This window comes from Ornithorhynchus anatinus, chromosome 5 (assembly GCF_004115215.2).
Source record: "Ornithorhynchus anatinus isolate Pmale09 chromosome 5, mOrnAna1.pri.v4, whole genome shotgun sequence".
Lineage (NCBI taxonomy): Eukaryota > Metazoa > Chordata > Mammalia > Monotremata > Ornithorhynchidae > Ornithorhynchus > Ornithorhynchus anatinus.
This window is the reverse complement of record NC_041732.1, coordinates 40,128,690-40,150,111: the sequence shown is the minus strand read 5'-3', so window position 1 is coordinate 40,150,111 and position 21,422 is coordinate 40,128,690. Positions and strand designations below refer to the sequence as shown.

The 21,422-nt window shown below is 43.5% G+C and overlaps 1 protein-coding gene and 1 non-coding gene across 5 annotated transcripts in view; one reads left to right on the top strand and one right to left on the bottom strand.

The window, feature by feature from the left end:
* The window catches only part of ANK1 (ankyrin 1), a 214,361-nt gene that overhangs the window by 40,698 nt on the left and 152,241 nt on the right, over positions 1-21,422 (top strand). The gene's annotated exons all lie outside the window — the stretch shown is intronic.
* LOC114812524 lies at positions 878-1,015 on the bottom strand. The gene has a single exon (XR_003760175.1). It is a non-coding gene; the product is annotated as a small nucleolar RNA SNORA7 (small nucleolar RNA).

Genomic DNA, 21,422 nt, shown 5'->3' with positions numbered 1-21,422 from the left:
ACCACCACCCCTTCCACCACCATTTCCACCCCTGGGCTCCTGGAGTGCTCCTAAAACCCATGCCTTAATCCTCTAACCACCCACCAGTGCCCCTGCTGCTCAAGTGGAGGGAAGGAAAGAGGGAATGCAGCACTGGGATCTGGATTGTTAGGTGAGTCTTATGGGGATATCGAAGCAGCGTGGCTTAGTGGCAAGAGCACGGGCATGGGAGGCAGAGGACATGGGTTCTAATTCCAGCTCCGCCACTTGTCTGCTGTGTGACCATGGGCAAGTCACTTCACTTCTCTGTGCCTCAGTTACCTCATCTGTAAAATGGGGAATAAAAGCGTGACCCCATATGGGACAACCTGATTACCCTGTATCTACCCCAGCGCTTAGAACAGAGCTTGGCACATAGTAAGCGCTTAACAAATACCATAATGATTATAGCCAGGGTAATAGTCTTGTTTTGTCTTATGTCGTTGAGTCATTTCCAACCCTTGATTCTATTTAGTTGCCATTGTTTTTACGAGATGTTCTTCCCCTTGACTCTATTTATTGCCATTGTTCTTGTCTGTCTGTCTTCCCCCATTAGAATGTAAGCCCGTCAAAAGGCAGGGACTGTCTTTATCTGTTGCCGACTTGTTCATTCCAAGCGCTTAGTACAGTGCTCTGCACATAGTAAGCGCTCAATAAATACTATTGAATGAATGAACCATGGACACATCTCTCCCAGAATGCCCTGCTCACCACCTGCAATTATTCTGGTAGTAAATCCATAGATTTTCTTGGTAAAAATACGGAAGTGGTTAACCATTGCCGGCTTCCACGCGGTAAACTCGAGTGTCTGCCCTCGACTCTCTCCCATGCAACTGCTGGCCAGCAGAGGTGAGTTCTGATTTGTATCAGATTGCCTTCCACTCGCTAGCCCCTGCCTGCTCTAGGAATGGAATGGTTAGGCCTCTGCTTGACTTTCCCTCCCATAGCCGAGACTGGTAGAGTACTGGAAACTCTCCAGGTGCGACCCTGAGAGGGGAGGGTAATAGTGCCCTGGGTTTATTCAGAGGTTAATGTGCCAGCCAGGAGAACTTGGCAGGCCACATCCTGGTCTTTATGTGCAGAAGAGGGTTGAGATTGATGCCTAAGTTTAGCTCTCAGGGAGGATGCCTTTCCTTTTGGGCCACAAGAGGGGAGTGCAGTACTCAGCAGTCCTCTAGGTCATGTGATTGGTGTCTACCCACCTGTCTATCGCTAAGCTTACCAGGAAATGGAGTCCATTCTAGAAGCAACATTAACTGAAGCCTTGTCCAGTTGTCCATGTTGTGCCATAAACATACCCCAGTTATATGCTGCGGTGGAGCACCATAGGTCTACAGGAATTTCCTGTGAACTCTCCCAAGTGCTTAGTACAGTGCTCTGCTCAACAAAGGCCAATGATGGATTGATTCCAAGATCCTGAATGTTTCCTGCCTCAGGAGACATAGTGGATTTACCCGGAAGTGTGTGGTTTCGAGGGTGACTTCTGATGCCACTCAAAAATGCTGGACCCGGAGAAGCAATTGATGTTATACATGTTAGTCTGGGGATACAGCGTAACAAAATGTCATCCCACATGCCATTTTGAGGAAATACCCAAGTTGGGCAAAACCTAGAGCGTTACTCAGGGGTGTAAGGAGGAAGTTTCTCGGGGTGTGAGGAGGAACCCCTTGACTTACACCATAGGTCCAAGGCTCTGGGGCTTCCTGATGGGGTCTCTGTGAACATGGGCACTGCTTCGAAGCCACAGAACTCAGCTGTGAGAGACAGACAAAATGCTGAGAGTTAAAATGCCACAAAATTCAATTACTGCCCTGTTTTCCACTGGGCAGGGCCAGTGTTTGTGTGAACTTGAGATAGTGTTTACCAGCTCTATTGGAGTCTTCCAAGTGCTTAATACAACAGTATTCCAAAGTGAATACTATTGGAAACTAGATTGATTCATTGGTTAATGTTAATGTTGGTATTTAATGTTGGTATTTGTTAAGCGCTTACTATGTGCCGAGCACTGTTCTAAGCGCTGGGGTAGACACAGGGGAATCAGGTTGTCCCACTTGGGGCTCACAGTCTTAATCCCCATTTTACAGATGAGGGAACTGAGGCACAGAGAAGTTAAGTGACTTGCCCACAGTCACACAGCTGACAAGTGGCAGAGCTGGGATTCGAAAGCTGGGATTCGAACTCATGAGCCCTGACTCCAAAGCCCGTGCTCTTTCCAATGAGCCACGCTTGGGTTCTTCTAACTAGGCCTCTTGAGGCCGGGTTCCTTTGTGGAAAAGCTGCTAGAGTGTCACCTCCCCAGAGAAAGAACTCTGATGACCCAGCAGACATTTCTGAGTGCAGAGAGGATCTCCTCCCCTCCCTTCCCCACTCCAGAAGGGTCTGATGCACAGATTAAAATTCACAGGTGATGCACAGGTTAAAATTCTGCTTTAGAGAGATAATGCATTCTGGTACTGCTACTGATGTCAGGGGAAAGAAAAGGTGGTGGGTTAACGTCAGGGGGCACTGAATAAAAAGCCATCATTTCAGATAAATAAAATGCAATAGTTATTGTTCATTTTTAAAAATAATAGCAGACTCTTCACTCCATTTGGTCATGAAGGCTTTGCCCTCCTCCCTTTACCGCAGATGATCCTCTTTTCATAGTGATGAAAAGCAAATTCAGCAGGCTAGGTTTCTGTGTTCCTCCTCTCAGAAAGTGGTTTCTCTAATTGAATTAAATTTTAGTAAAAAAAACTCCCAAATGACTAAATAATCCTAAATAGCGATACTGGCTGTTTCTGAGAAATGGAATTGCCTGCATCTTTTCCTTATTATCCATTCATTCTAAAGAGAAGAACTAAAGGGATTTTCCTAAATTAAAGGAGCTCTTCTCCAGCTTTGTTTTAAAATTCCAAATGACAGCAAACTCCTCCCTCATCTCTGGCACAGGGGGATATTTCCTGTTCTGCCCCCTCTAAACTGTAAGCTCACTGTGGGCAGGGAACATGTCTACCAATTTTGTTTTATTGTATTGTATACTGTATACTGTATACTGTGTGCAAAGCACTGTATTAAGTGCTTGGGAGAGTACAATATAGCAACAGACACATTTCACCCACAGTGAGCTCATAGTCTATAGCGGGAGACAGACATTAATATAAATAAATAGATAAATAAGTACATAAATTATAGACATATACATATGTGCTGTGGGAATGGGAGGGAGGATGAAGGAGCAAGTTAGTGCAGTGCAGAAGGGAGTGGGAGAAGAAAACAGGAGTGCTTAGTCAGGGAAGGCTTCTGGAGAAGATGTGCTTTCAATAAGGCTTTGATGTGGGGGGAGGAATTATCTGATATGAGGAGGGAGGGCATTCAGACCAGAGGTAGGATGTGAATGAGAGGTCAGTGGTGAGATAGACGAGATTGAGGTACAGTGAGAAGGTGAGCATTAGAGGAACGAAGTGTGAGGGCTGAGTGAGTAGACTGATAGGCTAGTGGGAGAATAACGAGGTAAGGTAGGAGGAGGCAAGGTGATTAAGTGCTTTAAAGCCGAAGGTAAGGAAATTTTGTTTGATGATGTGCTCTCCCAAGCGCTTAGTATAGTGCTGTGAACACAGTAAGCAGTCAATAAATATGATTGATTGATTGCAACAGTGACCATTTTGGTGGTATTACAGGACACTAGCAAGTAGGGTAAAATCTGCTTTTTAATCAGGACAGTTGGAAATTGCTGAAGATTGAACCTGTAACACAGTTTTCTTTCTTCTTTTTGGAAGAGGGTAATGGTATTAGAGCAGGTGTGACAGACTTTGAGTCATAATATTTTGGTTAGTGACACTTTGCCCTAGTAATGTGGGGGAAGGGCTAGAAGTTAAAATAAATGGCCAAGTATTACAGTTAACATTAGCTAACACACAGCTTTGAAACTGTCAGTAGAATAGTTTCATCCTTCCTGGAGTGAGTGATCATACAGTACACTATGCTACTATGGAGTGTAATGCTGTTTTATTTACCCATAAAACCTGAAACAAACAAAAGTTCTATCAGATGTTCCTATGAATTTTCCACCATATGTAGGGATGGCAAGCAATGAAGAATGAAACTGAAGAAGTTACTTGAGTCTTGAAGCAACTTAATTTCCATTAGATTAGCACGTAAAAGGATTAGTATGTACAAGGAATCAAAGCACATAGAATGAATTAATTAATCGTGAAAAGACCTAGTTGAAAAATGCAGTAAATAAATATAATGCTTGAAATGTTCAGGTACAAAAGGAAGCAAAACACTGAAGCATGGGCTCCTTAGCCATTCAACCATTAAACATGGGACTGTTTTTTTTTCTCTTGCTTTGCAAAAAATCCCATTGTTAATTTTGTACCTAGTTATGCTGGAAAGAGATGGTTTGAGCAAAGCTGCCAGAAATTTTTTTATTGACAAAATCTCTTTCAATAGAGCTTGATTTTTCTTGGCCCGTTGACATGCAGAGGCTCGGGCCTGGCAAAATAATGATTTTGTTCCTTCTAAACTTAGAGGCCACCACCACCTATTTTATTATACTTGTCCAATATGCTGAAATACAGAAAAATAATCTTGGGTTCCAAGTGTAACCATGAGTTTTGGAAAGCCATTGTTGTCTCTCAGGGCATCTCTGCGACTGGTGGTTTTTAAGCATCTGGAGGGAGCGATTTCAGGAGTAAGGATGAGGCTGAATTAGTTTGGGGAAGGCCAGACAGGACTGAAGGTTTCTTTCTCTTCAATTTAATAGTCAACAATCCAGTCAACAGCCTGGAAAATTTTAGGGCTTCAATTAAGAGTCATGAATTTGAAATGAATTGTTTGTCCAGAAATGCCTAAGAAGAGGGATGAAAGTTTTAACCGGATTTCCAGAAGGGAAACAGCCCAGAGAATATTCCTGACACATTTTTCCTGGGCCATGTCCTGTTTCCAGGGCCATTTCTGGATGGCACAGGGCCTGGTGCAAGCTGACTGGTGTGTAGCAGTTGCTTCCCGAGTCCTCCCTAACCATGGACCATTGGTTCCCGGGACGGATGTAGTCCCACGCCAGCCAAGTCTCTTATACTTGGAGCCCTGGGACCCATGTGGACTAGGGCAGGTCCTTTAGGGGGTGGGGAGGCCCCGATGAGTCTCACAATGCTGGGCACACAGCTGCACCTGGCATCACATGCTTCACAATAGGTACGCAAGCGTAACACCATTTTGCAGAAGTAGGCCAAATTCACCTGGATCTAGAGTCTTTCTCCTGGAGGAGCTGCAGTCCCTCCTAGCTCCTCCCCGCTCTGCCCCGACTTGCTCCTGATCCTTTGTAATAATAAATAACAATGATGGTCTTTGTCAAGTGCTCGCTTTGTGTCAAGCAGTGTTCTAAGTGCTGGGGTGGTTACAAACTAATCAGGTTGGACAAAGTCCATGTCCCACATGGGACTCACAGCCTTAATCCCTATTTTACAGATAAGGTAACTGAAGTCCAGTGGAGTCAAGTAACTTGCCCAAGGTCACACAGAAAACAAGTGCCAGAGTCAGAATTAGAACCCAGGTCCTTCTGACTCCGACACCCATGCTTTATCCACTAGGCCATGCTGCTTCTCTTTGATTTGCCTTCAGGGGTCCCTGTGGACCTAGGAGGTGCTTCTAAACCACAGTGGGGTCAGGGCAGAGGCTGGATGCTGAAAGTGAAAAGTTGGTCTATAGGCCCCCAGTGCCTTAGCCTTACCAGCGGAGGACAACTGGTGGAAAATTGGACTGTCTGGTATAGAACTGGACAAATGGCCACCGGAAGCCGTCCAGCGAGGGCAATTGTCCTGATTCGTCCTACTCTACGGATGGTCCTGCTTGGTATGAATAATATTTTTGAAATTTGTATTTCATCTTCTACCACAGATGGCCGCAAACTGAATGAAAAATGCCTTAGAGGCCAGAATCCCTATGATTTGGATTCCACTGCCCCTTGCGCCTAGATTTTTCTCCTTGTTGGTACATTTTTTGCAAGTTTAATGCACTTCTTAGAGAAGCATTATGGTCTAGTGGAAAGAGCACAGGTCTGGGTGTCAAGAGAACTGGGATGTAATCCTGGTGCTACCCTTGGCCTGCTGTGGGGCCTTGGGCAAATCACTTAACTTCTCTCAATTCAGTTTCCTCATCTGTAAAGTTGGATAAAACACTTGTTCTCCCTCCCCTCATAGACTGTGAGGAGTGTGGGGCAGGGACTCTGTCTAATCTAATTTTATTTTCTTTACCCCAGCACTTATCATACTTTATCGTATATAATAAACATTTAACAAATGCCATAATTATTATATTTATCATTATTTCCTCTACTAATCTGTTTACAGTTACTTCATTTCATATAACCGTTCAGCTATGTGTCCTGTTTTAATTTTAAAATTAAAAGAATTATGAATAATAATGATATGAATGCTTACAATTTTTGTTACGGGTACTAAGCACTGTAGTAGATACTGGATAGTCTGTTTGGTCACAGTCCCTGCCCCATGTGGGGCTCACAGTTGAAGAGAAAGGGAGAACAAGGATTTTATCTCATCAGTCAATTCATTAATTGTATTTATTGTGCACTTACAGTGGACAGAGGACTGTACTAAGTGCTTGGGACAGTACAATATAACAGAGTGGGTAGCTGCAATCTCTGCCCACAAGGAGCTTACAGTCTACAGGGGGAGTCAGATATGAAAATAGATTAAAGAGAGAGGAAATAGTAGAGCATAAAAATATTTACATAAGTACTGTGGGGCTGGGGTGAATTTCAAAGTGATTAAGGGGTGTCCAGCCAAGTTCAGAGTCGATACAGAGAACCCCAAGAGAAGCAACTTTCCCAAGGAAGGAAATGCTAATTACCTCACTTCCTCGGGTTAACATTGTGTTACTGCTGTGTCTTTGTTCTCACAATGGCTATTAAGAGAGAGAAAGCAGAGAACTGGATAAACTGAAGACATGGCTGTGATGGGAATACTTATTAGAATTAATTGATTTCTGGTGTGAACTTTTCAGTTCCAGGAGAGATCTTTAAACACTACATCAAACATTAAATCACTTAATGTCAAAGTTTAGATGGGCAATGCCTGTCTGCCTTGGATTAGGAATATCTACCCCACCCCAATCCCTCCCTCCCTGTCAAAACATTCACTCAAAATTCCAAAGACTTCTGGGGGAAGTCTCAGGTTTAACTGAGAATAATGAAACCATAGCACAAGCTTTTTATTCTCAGAATTGAACTACATATTGACTGGATAATTTCTTCTGAACTACTATTCATTATCCACCATCTGGGAGAGAAGACTATTGTTGAGACATTTATGCTCAAGTGACGAGGTTGATGGGACAGGAAAGGAGAAGTAGAAAGGAGAAAAGAGTGAAATAGAAAATTGTCCTGAAAGAAGAAATTCTGCAGAGACCATTTAAGAGAGACAACATTTTAATTCCAATTGGTTCTAAAATGCTAGACTGTTGGAAGAATTTGTTTACCAAAACAAATGCTCAGGAATGGGATCAAGGAAAAGGGCCTGTGAAACTTGATATAAAGAATTCGGCCCTTTTAAAATGTTTTAAAACTTTAAACCAAAACCAAAATGAGAAGCATGGCCTAATGGATAGAGCACGGGCCTGGGAGTCAAAGGACCTGCTTTCCCACCCAGGCTCTGCCACTCATTGACTGCGTGACCTTGGGCAAGTCACTTCACTTCTCTGGGCCTCAGTTACCTCATCTGTAAAATGGGGATTAAGATTGTGAATCCCATGTGGGACAGGGACTATGGCCAACCTGATTAGTATGTATCTACTCCAGCACTTAGAATAGGACCTGGCACATAGTAAGTGCTTAACAAATGCCATAAGAAAATGAACAATTGATGGTGATGCCATAACGCTCTGTCCCATCACTTGTGGTGTATTGCGAGATGTTTCTTAATATCAAGGTGCGGGGGACAAATCACTGTACTTCTCTGGGCCTCAGTTATCTCATCTGTAAAATGGAGATTTAATTCTTCTCCCTCCAATTTAGACTGTGAGCTCTATGTGTGAAGGTTAGCTCCGGTTGTCATGCAGTGTATGGAGGTTCCTTTCATCTAGAGTGTTTCTCCTTTGCTTTGAGTGTTTCTCCTTCACATTTGTCCTCAGAAGCCTGAAGAGCCTAATGGCCGATAGACCTGATACCAGAAGGACCTGCCTCATGCTGTAAGTTCCCAAGGACCAGCATCAATGGAGTACATCCTCTGTCTCTTTTTAAGGGGTGCTCCAATGCTAAACTCTTCACAAAAGAGCCTCATGGCCTGGGCATCCTTTGATAATGGCACCAGCACAGCTGAGCTCTGTTCATCATTGCCGGGTCAAGTGATTTGAAAGGGTCTTAGTTCAGCCAAGATGACAGCATCACAATAGACTTTTTTATGATATTAATTACAGCATGGAATAGTGGATAGAGCCTGGGAAGGGAGTAAGAAGGTCATGGATTCTAATCTTGGCTTTGCCACTTGTCTGCTGTGTGACCTTGGGCAAGTCACTTCACTTCCTTGTGCCTCAGTTATCTCATCTGTAAAATGGGGGTTGAGAGACTGTAAGCCCCAAGTGGGAGAGGGACTGTGTCCAACTCGATTTACTTGTATCCAACTCAGCGCTTAGTACAGTGATTCCCCTGTGTCTATCCCAGCGCTTAGAACAGTGCTCGGCACATAGTAAGCGCTTAACAAATACCAACATTATTATTATTATTATTATTACAGTGCCTGGCACATAATAAGTGCTTAACAAATACCATCATTATTATTATATAGCGGACACTGTACTAAGCGCTGGGGTAGATACAAGCTATTCAGGTTGGACACAGTCCGTGTCCCACATGGGGCTCACAGTCTTAATCCCCATTTTACAGATGAGGTAACTGAGGCACAGAGAAGTGAAGTGACATGTCCAAGGTCCCACAGGAGCTGGGATTAGAACCCGGGTCCTTCTGACTCCTAGAACTGTGCTCTTTGATCATCGTCTTCAGGCTGCTGCCTCTTTTTTCCAGAACTGTCGTTCCAGCTTTCCCAGTGGTGCTTGGAGATGCCAATACGTTGGGTGCTGTCATCACCTCTTGCAGCCTTTCACAAGAGCACGTTGCTCCAGAAACCAAATTTTTCAATGACTTTAAACTCTGTACCATGAAGAGGTACTATAGGAGCAGGTGCTGTGATGCTGGGCTTTAGTTTATTTTACAGACTGGTTTTCCACCCTAAGCAGTTAGCAGGTTGGTAAAACTTTCAGTGGACAATCTCCTTTTATTTACTCCTCTCCTTGCCCTAACTCAAGGTTATTTAAGAAATGAATGGTGAGATTAAACATCAGAGTCTTGCTTTTTGATTCCTCTGGATGGTGTGAGACACCCCCACTCCCTTTGTGGGACAGGGACACAAGAGTCCACGGAAGTGGAGAGTAATGCCAACCTTCTCACTGTACCTCAATCTTGTCTACCTTGCCGTTGACCCCTCCCCCATGTCCTGCCTCTGGCCCAGAACACTCTCTCTCCTCAAATCCAACAGACAGTTACTCTTCCCCTCCTTCAAAGCCTTAGTGAAGGCACATCTCCAAGAGGTCTTCCCTAACTAAGCTCCCCTTTCCTCTTCTCCCACTCCCTTATGCACTGGCCTGACTTTATCCCTTTGTTCATCCGCTGCTCAATCCCACAGCATTTATGTACATATCCGTAATTTATTTATATTTTATGTCTGTCTCCTCGTCTAGACTGAAAGCTCCTTCTGGGCAGGGAATTTGTTTATTGTTGTATTGTACACTCCTAAACACTTAGTACAGTGGTCTGCACACAATAAGCACTCAATAACTACGACTGACTGACTGAATGAATGAAAGAATGAATGGACCAGAAGGCCTCCAAACCAGGGAAAGTGAATTCAGCCACTTTCTTTACCAACCCCAGCAGTAAAAAAGTGTGGCCCTGAGGAATCTGGGAAAATTTCCTATGCTCCTCTTCCTCTCTGGGTTAGTGTGCTTAGCTTTGGTGTTCACAGGCTACTGCACTACATTTGCAGAGAAAGCTTCTAGGTTCCCCAAGTCCTGTCTTTCTCCACAGGAAGAGCTTTTTGCACCCCTCAGTCCCCTGAGCCTGTCTAAAACAGGCTGAAGCATCGCTCCTTCTTGTAAGCTGACGTTTCAGCACCCAGGAGGCCCTACAAGCTCTCCTGCTCCAGTAGAATCGATGGAGCTAAGAAGGATCGATTCCTGGGATTGACTGACTGCAGGCCGACGAGAAGCTCACCATGTCTCGGGTGAATTGGCAGATATCCAGGCAAAAGTTGAGATTTGCACCCTAAGCAGTAATTAAGAAGAGATTTGCCCTCAGCCCAATGGTCCCGGGAGCGAGGCCAACTCTGCAACATTCTCAAGCTGGAATCCTTCAGCCAGAGCAGCCCAGAGTAGGAGGTGTGACCTGCTTTTGGTGTCCCAACAGCCTGGGATGCAGTGGAAACCTTTCCTGCCATCAAATCAGAACTCTATCCATATATATTCATTCATTTGATTGTATTTATTGAGTGCTTACTGTGTGCAAAGCACTGATATATAAAATATATGAAAAAGAGCGAGGAAAACTGCAAGGAGGATGGATTTGAGAGCTACCTTGGCAAGTGGCTTCTTCAACTAGGTTGCTGGTGTGTAAAACCCCCTCAGTCACTGTCAGTACAAACCTGAAAACTTGTATTGAGAATAGAACACTGAACACTGAAACATGTAGTTTTACCGAGTATAAGTCATAGCCATCAGTCTGTAGTATTCATTGCTTCCCTATTAACTACAAAGCACTGAGAAACAAAGCTAAAACATTCGCTCCCTGCAATTAAGGTTAGAGTTTAATAGGGAAGGCAGAAAAAAATGATATACAAATAGTGAAGCAGCATGGCCTAGTGGAAATAGCACTGGCCTGGAAGTTAGAAGACCTGGGTTCTAATCTCAGTTCCACCATTCGCCTACTGTGTAAGCTTAGGCAAGTTACCTAACTTCTCTGTGTCTCAGTTTCCTCACTTGTAAAATGGGGATCCAAAACCTGATCTTCCTCCTACTCACAGACTGTGGGACATGGACTGTGTCCGACCTGATTGACTTGAATCTATCCAGATGCTTAGTACAGTGCTTATCATGTAATATATCCTAAACTAATACCAGAAATTAATAATAATAATAATGAAATGAGAGGGAATATTCAGGAATGTGATCCTTTAGGTGCCAGCAGGATACTTATTACTGGATCATAATTGCCTAGTTCATATATTAGTGCATAATCTTCTCATGGCTTCAGACTGGTCAAATATTTTTTAGACTGGTGAAATCAATTTTGAAGGAATAAAGGGAAGGAGAAGTTCTGGAAAAGAAAGAGTCCCATCTGCTTCTTTAAAGCCAGCAGTTATTTTATATGGGTGCAAAATGAGGTGAGCCTAGACAAATGACTATATAAATGATTTTAATCAATCAATCAATCAATCAATGGTATTTATTGAGTCCTGACTGTGTGCAGAGCACTGTACTAAGTGCTTGGGAGAGTACCCTCCAACAAAGTAGGTGGATATGTTCCCGAGCTGATATGGCAGCCAGATTTCCCAGAATTTTCACCAAGAGTGAAATTATAGCATCATGGGATGACTCACTGTCTACCTCAATATTCAAATATTCCAAGAATTACACTAAGACCCACCTAGTGTTATTAGAAAGCTCCCTATGGTCTTGAAGATATTAGCTACCCTACCTGGTATAAAATAATTTATGAACAGCCACATTCCAGCATTGGCTTACCTATTAATAATGATGATGATATTTATTAAGTGCTTACTAGATGCTAAGTGCATTTCTAAATGCTGAAGTAGATACAAGGTGTAATCAGATCGGATACAGGCCCAATCCCATGCGGCAGGACTCACAGTCTAAGAGGTAAAGAGAGCAGGCATCTTATTCTCGTTTTGCAGAAGTGGAAGCCGTGCTCCAGGAAGGTTAGGTGACTTGTCCAAAATTACAAAGGATTCCAGTGGCAGAGCTGGGATAAGAACCTGGGTGTACATTGAGCACAAACAGTGCTGAATCCACAAATCAACAAATGATGGAAAGAATGCCCGAGACATTTTTATTGGGAACAAGGTTTGCCATGCTGAAATGTTGGTACAGTTAAAGGCAAACATTTAAATCTAGTCGCACTATCGTAGAAACAAAGGTATTATTTTAGAGAAGTAGTGTGACTTAGTGGGTAGACCTCGGGCTTGGGAACCTGGAGGACCTGGTTGCTAAACCCAGTTCTGTCCCTCATTTTCTATGTGACCTTGGGCAAGTCATTTAACTTTTCAGTGCTTCAGTGACCTCATCTGTAAAAAGGGTATTAAGACCATGAGCCCCATTTGGGTCATAGACTGTGTCCAATCTGATTACTTTGTTTCTATCCTAGCATTTAGAACAGTGCCTGACACATAGTAAGCACTGAACAAATACCATTAAAATACAGAACAAAGAAAAAAATCCAAACGATAGAAAATGAACTGGCAAATAAATGAGGAAAAAAACAGTGTCTTCATCTATATCCTGTTTCTTAGCATAGATTCAGGCATTGACCAGTACATTTAGAAGCTCTATCTGAAATCTTGATGTTTTCTTGATGGTTGAATTCTATTCTGAGCAAACCTGTCCCCCAACACACCCTCACATTAGCAAGATTGTCCTCGGTAGCTGTAATTATCCATCAGTGAGACACATCGCAATGTAATCATTGAATTTATTATGCACTATGTGCCAAGCACTGTGTTAAGCGCTGGGATACACCCAAGATAATTAGATCAGATACATTCCCTGTGCCTGTTCCACATGGGGTTCACAATCTCAGTGGGAGGGAGAACACAGATCTTACCATCTCCCTATTTTAGAATAAGAATCTGAGGTACAGCGAGATGTCGAGTGACTTGTCCAAGGTCATACACCAGACAAGTAGAGGAGCCGGGATTAGAACACAGGTCTCCCGTCTCCCTGGCCCATTTGCCCACTAGACCTAGTTATTTCTCCAGAAGAAAGGCTAGGCATCCTGGAGGATGGTGGCCAGAGACTTAAAGTCTCTTGGACTGGCCACTAAAACCAGGAAAGGACAATTTGAAGGATTGTGCCCTGAGGTCAAGGGCAGTTAGCCAAGAGAATATTGAAATCTCAAATCCTGCCCTGCTAGTGGTGAGATCCTGCTCAGTTTTGGCTTCATCAAATCTCTTGACTTACAGGGATGCTATTTTTATGAACACCATTATACAGAATAGTTATTCCTCTTTTGAACAAGCAGATCGGATTTTATTGCCTATGAATGCCAGTCTCTTAGGATGGATAATACTTTTGATTGTTTAATTGCTGACCTAGCTTAAAAATAATGTCTGCTTCCAAATGCAACTTTCTGTATCCTCCTGCTCAGGGAAGTGTAGTGCTCTGTCTCTACACAGACTCTAAACTGTCTGAGAAGTTTGAGAACGGCAGGCGAGTGAGCCCATCAGTAGGACCTCTGAGGATATTGAAGACTCCCGCAGGCAACACAACCTCTTGGGCATAAGGGGAGGAAAACCTCACCCAGGCCTTTCCTAGAAACTCCTGTTTAGTCCATATCTTCTGCAGCCATCAACAGACCACAGAGCTGTAGGGGGATGATCTCCTCAGTGTAGCCCTGCAGGGGTAGAATTCTTTGGCACATTCTACTCCTAACTAGTCCTCCTGCCTGGCACACCTTAGTCCAACCCAGTCCTCCTGCCTGGAACATCCTAGTCCATCCTAGTCCTCCAGCTTGATACATTCTAATTTTATCTAGTCCTTCTGCCTATATATTCTAGTCTTACCTAGCACTCCTGCCTGGTACATCCTATTCCTACCTGATCCTTCTGCCTGTATATCCTAGTCTTAACTAGCACTCCTGCCTGGTACATCTTATTCCTACCTGATCCTTCTGCCTGGCATATCCTAGTTTTACCTAGTCCTCTTGCCTGTACATCCTAGTCTTACCTAATCCTCCTGCTGGTATATCCTAAACTCCCTGCCAGACACATCCTAGACTTTCCTAGTCCTCCTGCTGGGTACATCTTAGTCCATACTAATCCTAGTTTTTCCTACCTGTTACAGCCTCATCTTACCTACTCCTCCTACTTGGCACATCCTAGCAATCAGTGGTATTTTCTGAGTGGTTACTGTGTCCAGAGCACTGTTCTATGCACTTGGGAAAGTACAGTACAACAGAGTTAGTAGTCACAGTCCTTGCTTCCAACAAGCTTACAGTCATAGTCTTACCTAGTCCTCCTGCCTGGTAAAATCTAGTCCATCCCAGTTCTCCTACCGGGCACATCCTAGTCCAACCAAATTCTCCTGGTTGGCACTTCTTAGTTTTTCCTAGTCCTTCAGCCTGGCACATCCTAATCTTACCTCTTTGGAAATGTCCATCTGGGGGGATGCAGCCCTTCCAGGCTGGTTTGGTGCATGGATCAGCCTGGGCTACTAATAGTTTGCAGCATCTTTTATTTCTATGGAGACCCCAGTGATGAAACACTCATGTGAATGGAGCCAAAATTAATCAGAAGTCACTGGGAGTGACTGCCTTGTAGACTGATTAAACCTGCTGACCCCCCAGATTTAGAAAATGCCAAGCTCCAGAAGCACATGGTATTCCGAAGGAGGAAATCCAGCTATTAGGAGGGTATTTCTTTTAACTCTCGGCTATGCGTATTCAAAAGGCTTGGTATCATGCTACCAACTGAATTGGAAAGGAAGACAATGTGAGACTAGACATCCAAACACCGGGACCCCAGCTACGCCCAGGTAGTTCAATGGAGGCCTACATCCAATTGTCCATTACCCAAGAGACAGCCACAGGGTTGAGGTGGTTTCCAGGCTTAAGCTGCAGTGGAGATGGAGTTCTTCTGTTTGGCAAACTTGGGGAAATTGTGCCAACTCCAGAAAAACCTATCTTAGAGTTCCCACTCTTGCAAAGTTTGTGGACTCCAAGATAAACCCCTCCTCCGGCAGGGTAGGAGTGAGTCATGGAATTAAAACATCATGACTCATGTAAGATTTCCCTTGAAGAATAAGACGTCTCAATAGGAAGCAGAGGAGTGTCTGGCCCAGTTGGCTTGGTGACACTTTGCCTTCTCCAGCATATCTCAGACTAGCTCATTTGCCCTTTGGCTATGGAGGAGAGAAACATCATATCATATTCAGTAGCATTTATTAAGCACTTGCTGTGTGCAGAGCACTGTACTAAATTCTTGGGAGAGTACAATACAACAACAGTGACAGTCCTTGCCCGCAACATGCTCACAATTCAGAAGACACACTCACGGTCTATATAAAACTGCCCAGTGACCAGAACTATCTAGGAGGGACCTCTCACTGCCTCCAGGAACTGCTATGCATAGGTGGTGTGAAGGGATGGATGGTAGCACAATGACCCTTTCAGAGAGACCCTTGCCTGACCTTAGAGTCTGCCATCAGTAGGATTATTGTCAAACGCAACCAATCGCTGGCTGGGCACAAGGTGCAGTCCGAAAACTTCTTTCCATTTCTAATCTCATCTGTGGCATGGAACTGTAAGGAAGTAACTACATTTCCCAAGTCAGAATAGAGCTGGGCTGACTTTCGTGCATGGAGGCACGGACATACGGACGCACCTTTGAAGATGTCATAGGTATGTATGTATGGTATTTGTGGAGCACTGGCCATGTGTCAAGCACTGTTCTAAGCGCTGGGGAAGATGCAAGCTAATCATGTTGGATTCAGTCCCTGTGCCACAGAGGCCTTCCAGGCTAAGGCAGAAGGAGTAAGCCTGTGTGCAGAGGGAGGAAATGGGTGCTCCTGCACAGAGGTTATAGGATGAGCCCAAGGCTGCAGCAGTCACTACGCCCCCAGATGACTCTGGATAGAGGCCAGCAGCAGTGTTCTAGGCTTAAGTATGGCATTCAGCATCTTTAAGAAGCAGTATTGCCTAGTGGAAAGAGCACAGGCCTGGGAGTCAGAGGTTTGGAATTCCAATCCCTGCTCCACCTTGTATCTGCCCTGTGATCTGGGCTAGTCACTTAACTTCTATGTTCCCTCATCTACAAAATGGGGATGGTTATTCAATGCCTGTTCTACCTCCTACTTACACTGGCACCTGAGTATCCTGAATCTACCTCGTGCTTAGTGTAGAGACTGGCACAAAGTAAGCACTTAAAATGCTATTATAATTATGATTATTCAGCATGTCAAGGGATATTTAATTCTATCCTCATTGCAACTTGCCATAGGGAAGCCTCAGCCACATTATGTGGTTCTGAACTGACTCCTTGATGGACAGGGGGAGTGAAGTCTAGCATTTCTCAGAATGAAGCCATTATTTTCGGTTCGCCTGCACCCAGCCCCTGTACACCTGCTATTTCACGATTCTCACTTTTGTGGTAAGAGTGGTGACAGAAATAGAAAGGATTTATTCAGGGGATCCTGTCTGGGTGACAGTATGGATATCATAAAATGATAGAGAGAAGGAGCATGGCATAATGGATAGAGCATGGGCCTGGGAGTCAGAAGGTCATGGGTTCTAATCTCAGCTACGCCACTTGTCTGCCATGTGACCTTAACTTCATAAGAAGTCACTTAAATTCTCTGAGCCTCAGTCCCCTCATCTGTAAAATGGGGGTTGAGACTGTGAACCCCATGTAGAACAGGGACTGTGTCCAACCTGATTTGCCTGTATCCTTCCCAGCACTTAGTAAAGTGCCTGACACATAGTAAGCACTTAATAAATACCATCATTATTATATACAATTTGTGAGGCTAATGGGCCTGAAAAGTTCTGGATATCCTTTCCACTTGAGGTTTATCCTTTTTTATTTTGTGATATTTGTTAAGCATTGATTATGTTCCAGGTGCTGTACTAAGCTCTGGGGTAGATACAATCAGGTTGGACACAGTCCAGGTCAGACACGGGACTCAGAGTCTTAATCCCCATTTTACAGATGAGGTAACTGAGGCACAGAGAAGTGAATGGCTTCCCCAAGGTCACAGAACAGACAAGTGCTGGAGCTGGGTTTAGAACCCAGGTCCTTCTAACTCCCAGTCCCATGCTCTATTCACTAAGTCATGCTACTTTTCTAAGTGGGACTTGATTCCCACTGGAAGTACCTCCTCATGGCCAAACAGAATATTAATGTCACAGTTGCAAGACTTGAAGCTTCCAAATGACCTAGAAAGATCACAGGCCTGTGCAGCTGAAGTTGGAGAAGGCTGGGCTCCTAGTCCCCAGAAGGAAGATGATGATGATGGTGATGGAGTCTCCTGTCAAGAGTGACAGGAAAGTCTCAATCCTGTGACTTTAAGATGAGATTTATTAATTTATTATCATTTATGAATTAATTATTTATATTAATGTTTGTGTCTCTCTCTAGGCTGCAAGATAGTTGTGGTCAGGGAATGTGTCTGTTTATTGTTATACTCTCCCAAGCACTTAATACAGTGCTCTGTACATAGTAAACACTTAAAAAATGTGATTGACTATCTGATTGGCAGAGATTCTACTTGAAGGAATAGATTCCAGTGATAATGGTTTGTGTCACTCACGGTCTCCCATTCCTGCCAGTCACATTCCCACTGGGAGACAGAGTGCAATAAGCAAGAAAGCAGGCAGGGCACAGCCAATTGTGAATTGCACCAAAGGTTTTTTAATGGGCAGGACATGTTATATGCCTAAAGTGATCAAAGCATAGTGCCGAGCCTTGTCGAGGTGCCATAACAGGGTAGATGGGTACTGAGGTCTTAGCCATAGTTTTCAGTGTCTTTTGGGCTTTAGGACTTCAGCTCATTCTGGAGTGGTCCAGAGCAGGCAAATGATCTCTTAAGAAATGGGTTGAGGAAAAAATTGGGATTGAAAACCAGGCTGGCTTGGGTCCTGGGAATGTGAATTCCAACATCTTGCCAGAAAAATGGAACTGACAAAATGGGGCAGGGAGGGGGTTCTGGATGGGTACTTCCTTCTCTGTTGCACCTATCACAGTCCTTTTATTACATCTTTGCAATAATAATAATGATAATAATAACTGTGGCATTTTTTAAAAGCTTACTATGTGCCAAGCAATGTTGGAAGCGCTGAGGTGGATGCAAGCTAATCAGGTTGGACACAGTCCCTGTCCCACATGGGGCTCGCAGTTTTAATATTTATTAATTTATGTTTGTATATTAATGACTGTCTCCCCCTCTAGACTGTGAGCTCATTGTAGGCAGGGAATGTGTCTGTTTATTGTTATAGTGTACTCTCCCAACTGCTTAATACAGTGCTTTGCACACAGTAAGCAGTCAAAAAATATGACAAAGAATGAATGAATTCGCTAGCAATTTTTCAGGATTCCTGCTGGTCTTGCCCACCTCATGGAATGCCCTGGGTCTTTTTCCAGTCCCAAACCTTTGCCACTGATGGCACAACTCCAACTGGCCTCCCCTTTCTCGCAGAGCGAGGAATCAGCTCCACTAGATGGTGAGTTCCTTGAGGGCAGGAATCGGATCTACCAACTCTATTGCATCGTACCCTTCCAGGCACTTAGTTTAATGCTCTGCCCATAATTATCACTCAATAAATAGCAAATTATGGAACACCCTAGGTAGTTTTACATTTGGAAAACCTCACTACTGTTCCTCTAATTCCTCTAATTGCAGAGCTGGGACCAGAGTCCTTATGGCCTGATTCTTGCAGTTGTGTTCTTTCCACTAGACCAGCAACAAGGACACTGAGAAGGGATACAAACTATAGGAACCAAGAGAAATGGAATTGTAGTTAACAGAGAATGAATTGCTCAGTCTTTGTAACTAATTGACAGATACAGTTATTCTTATTATCATCATTTTTGCAAAGTGCTTACTGTGTGTCCAGTGCTGTTCTAAGCACTGGAAAGATTCAAGATAATCAGGATGGATGTAGTTCCTGTCCCATATGGGGATCACTAAGTAAGGGGGCGAGCAAGTACTGAATCCCCATTTTACAGATGAGGAAACAAGCCCAGAGAAGCTAAGTGACTTGTCCAAGGTCACATAGCAGGCATGTGGCAAAACTGGGATTAGAATCCAGTCTCTAACTTTCAGGCCCATGCTCTTTCCACCAGGCCACACCACTTTCCCAAGTTGAAAATTCCCTTATCAAATGTTTAAATTTTTATTTTCACTTGTACTTACATCAGTTTATGAGATGAGTTGAGATGGAAAACTGTTCCATCTCATCCACTGGACTGTATCATGAAAACTTAGATCTAAGTTTGGGAGTTGGAAATGAGTCTAAAGCTTCCTGTGTTAGAGAGAACTTGGCACACTTGAGTAAGAAAGAAATAACAATCAGAATTTCCCAGCTTCCGTAGTTATTCACTCTGCTTTCTGTGATGAGAGACCTTGTTAACACTGATGGAGTACATTTAAATTTTTGGTGCTATTTGTTACATTGCTGGCACAGTAATTTGTTCAGGAAATCATTTCTCTCCACCTGAAAAATACAAATAAGAACAAGAAGAAGAATTTTCAGTGTTTAATTAAAAGATTTCCCCCTCACACTGCTCTATCATTCTAGGACCAGCAATGATTTAAAAATTTTTTTCTTAAGTCTTGTCGTCTAATAACAGTATGCCTACAGAAGGGTCCAACCTCTGGAGAGAAAGATGGAAGAAGGGGAAAAAAGTTTATTTTTCTGTTTTCTCAAAAAAAAAGTGCAACTCCTCCCTTGCCTCCCTCCCTCCTCCCAACGCACCCCCAACTGCCTTTATCTACACCAACCACCTCTCTCCTCCAGGACTTGGCTTTTTTACAAAGTAGTTCTACGTAATTATATCTTCAGCCACCAGCTAAAAGAAAAAAGTAGAAATGCACCATGTATAGACATGGGGTTTGACTATGGAATAGCAACAATTCTATTCTTAGTCTGGCTCAGAGCAAAAGAAACTAGTATATTAGTCTACAAAATGTCTACAATCTGACAGGTGTCTTGTTAGAGGGGCAGTGTAGATGTCCACGTGGTAGATGGGAGAATGGTGTCTGTTGGCCTTGGAGTGGTACTAATATACCCTGAGAAGCCAAAGAAGGCTGGGCAGGAGAGTTAGAGTCTCCCCTTTCCCTTCAGTAGGAAGGGAATTGGGAATGGAGCAGAGAGTTGATTTTCAAGCCTCTGATTCTGGGCCTGAATTTCCTAATGACACACTTTAACCTAGGGCCTGGCTCATCTGAGCCCAGCACTCTGCTAGCCTGATCTAGTAATCTACTTATGAATCTATTGTTGATCTCATAGCACCCTGGATTCCCCACAGCCCCCTTCCAGCCAGCCCATTTTCTGCCATTTCAAATTTACCTTCGTTTGCTCTAAATCGGTCCAGCACTCCTTTTTCTTCCTCAGTGACTCCCATGCCCACAAGTCCCACAAAAAGCATCGTGACCTAGTGGATAAAGCACGGGCCTGGGAGTCAGAAGGACCTGGGTTCTAATCCCAGCTCTGCCAATTGTCTGGTGGTAAATCACAAGTGATTTGGGCAAATCACTTCCCTATGCCTCAGTTCCCTCATCTGTAAAATGGGCATTAAAACTGTGAGCCCTATGTGGGATAGGGACTCTGTCCAAACTGATTAGCTTGTATCTTTCCCAGCACTTAGAACAATGCTTGACACATAGTAAGTGCTTAACAAATATCATCGTCATAATGATGATGATGATTATTATTATTATTGTTATTATGTCCCACCAACAATTACAGATTATTAACTCCTTTCTGGTGCCCCTAGTGTCCCTACATGTACCCTCTCTAACTTCTGGCTACCTAGCCAACTACTTCATAACATGGCAGACACTATGGGGAACGGGGACTACATCCAACATGATTTGCTTGTATTTACCCCAGGACTTAGTACAGTGCCTGGCACATAGTAGGCACTTAACAAGTACCACAGTTATCATTATTATAACCATTACTATTATTAGATGTGAAATTCCCCAACTCCCATCCTTTGCCTCTTCTCCACTGCCCACATATTCCCACATTCTCTTTTTCTCCTTTAATAATTGTAGTATTTGTTAAGTACCGTGTCCCCATAACAATCAGAATTTCCCAGGTTACGTAGCTATACACTCCACTTTCTGTGATGAGAGACCTTGCTAACACTGATGGTATACATTTAAATTTTTGGTGCTATTTGTTACATTGCTGGCACAGTAATTTGTTCAGGAAATCATTTCTCTTCACCTGAAAAATACAAATAAGAACAAAAAGAAGAATTTTCAAAGGGTTTAATTAAAAGATTTCTCCCACACACTGCTCTATCATTCTAGGACCAGCAATGATTTTTAATTTTTTTTCTTAAGTCTTGTCATCTAATAAACAGTGTGCCTACGGAAGGGTCCAATCTCTGGAGAGAAAG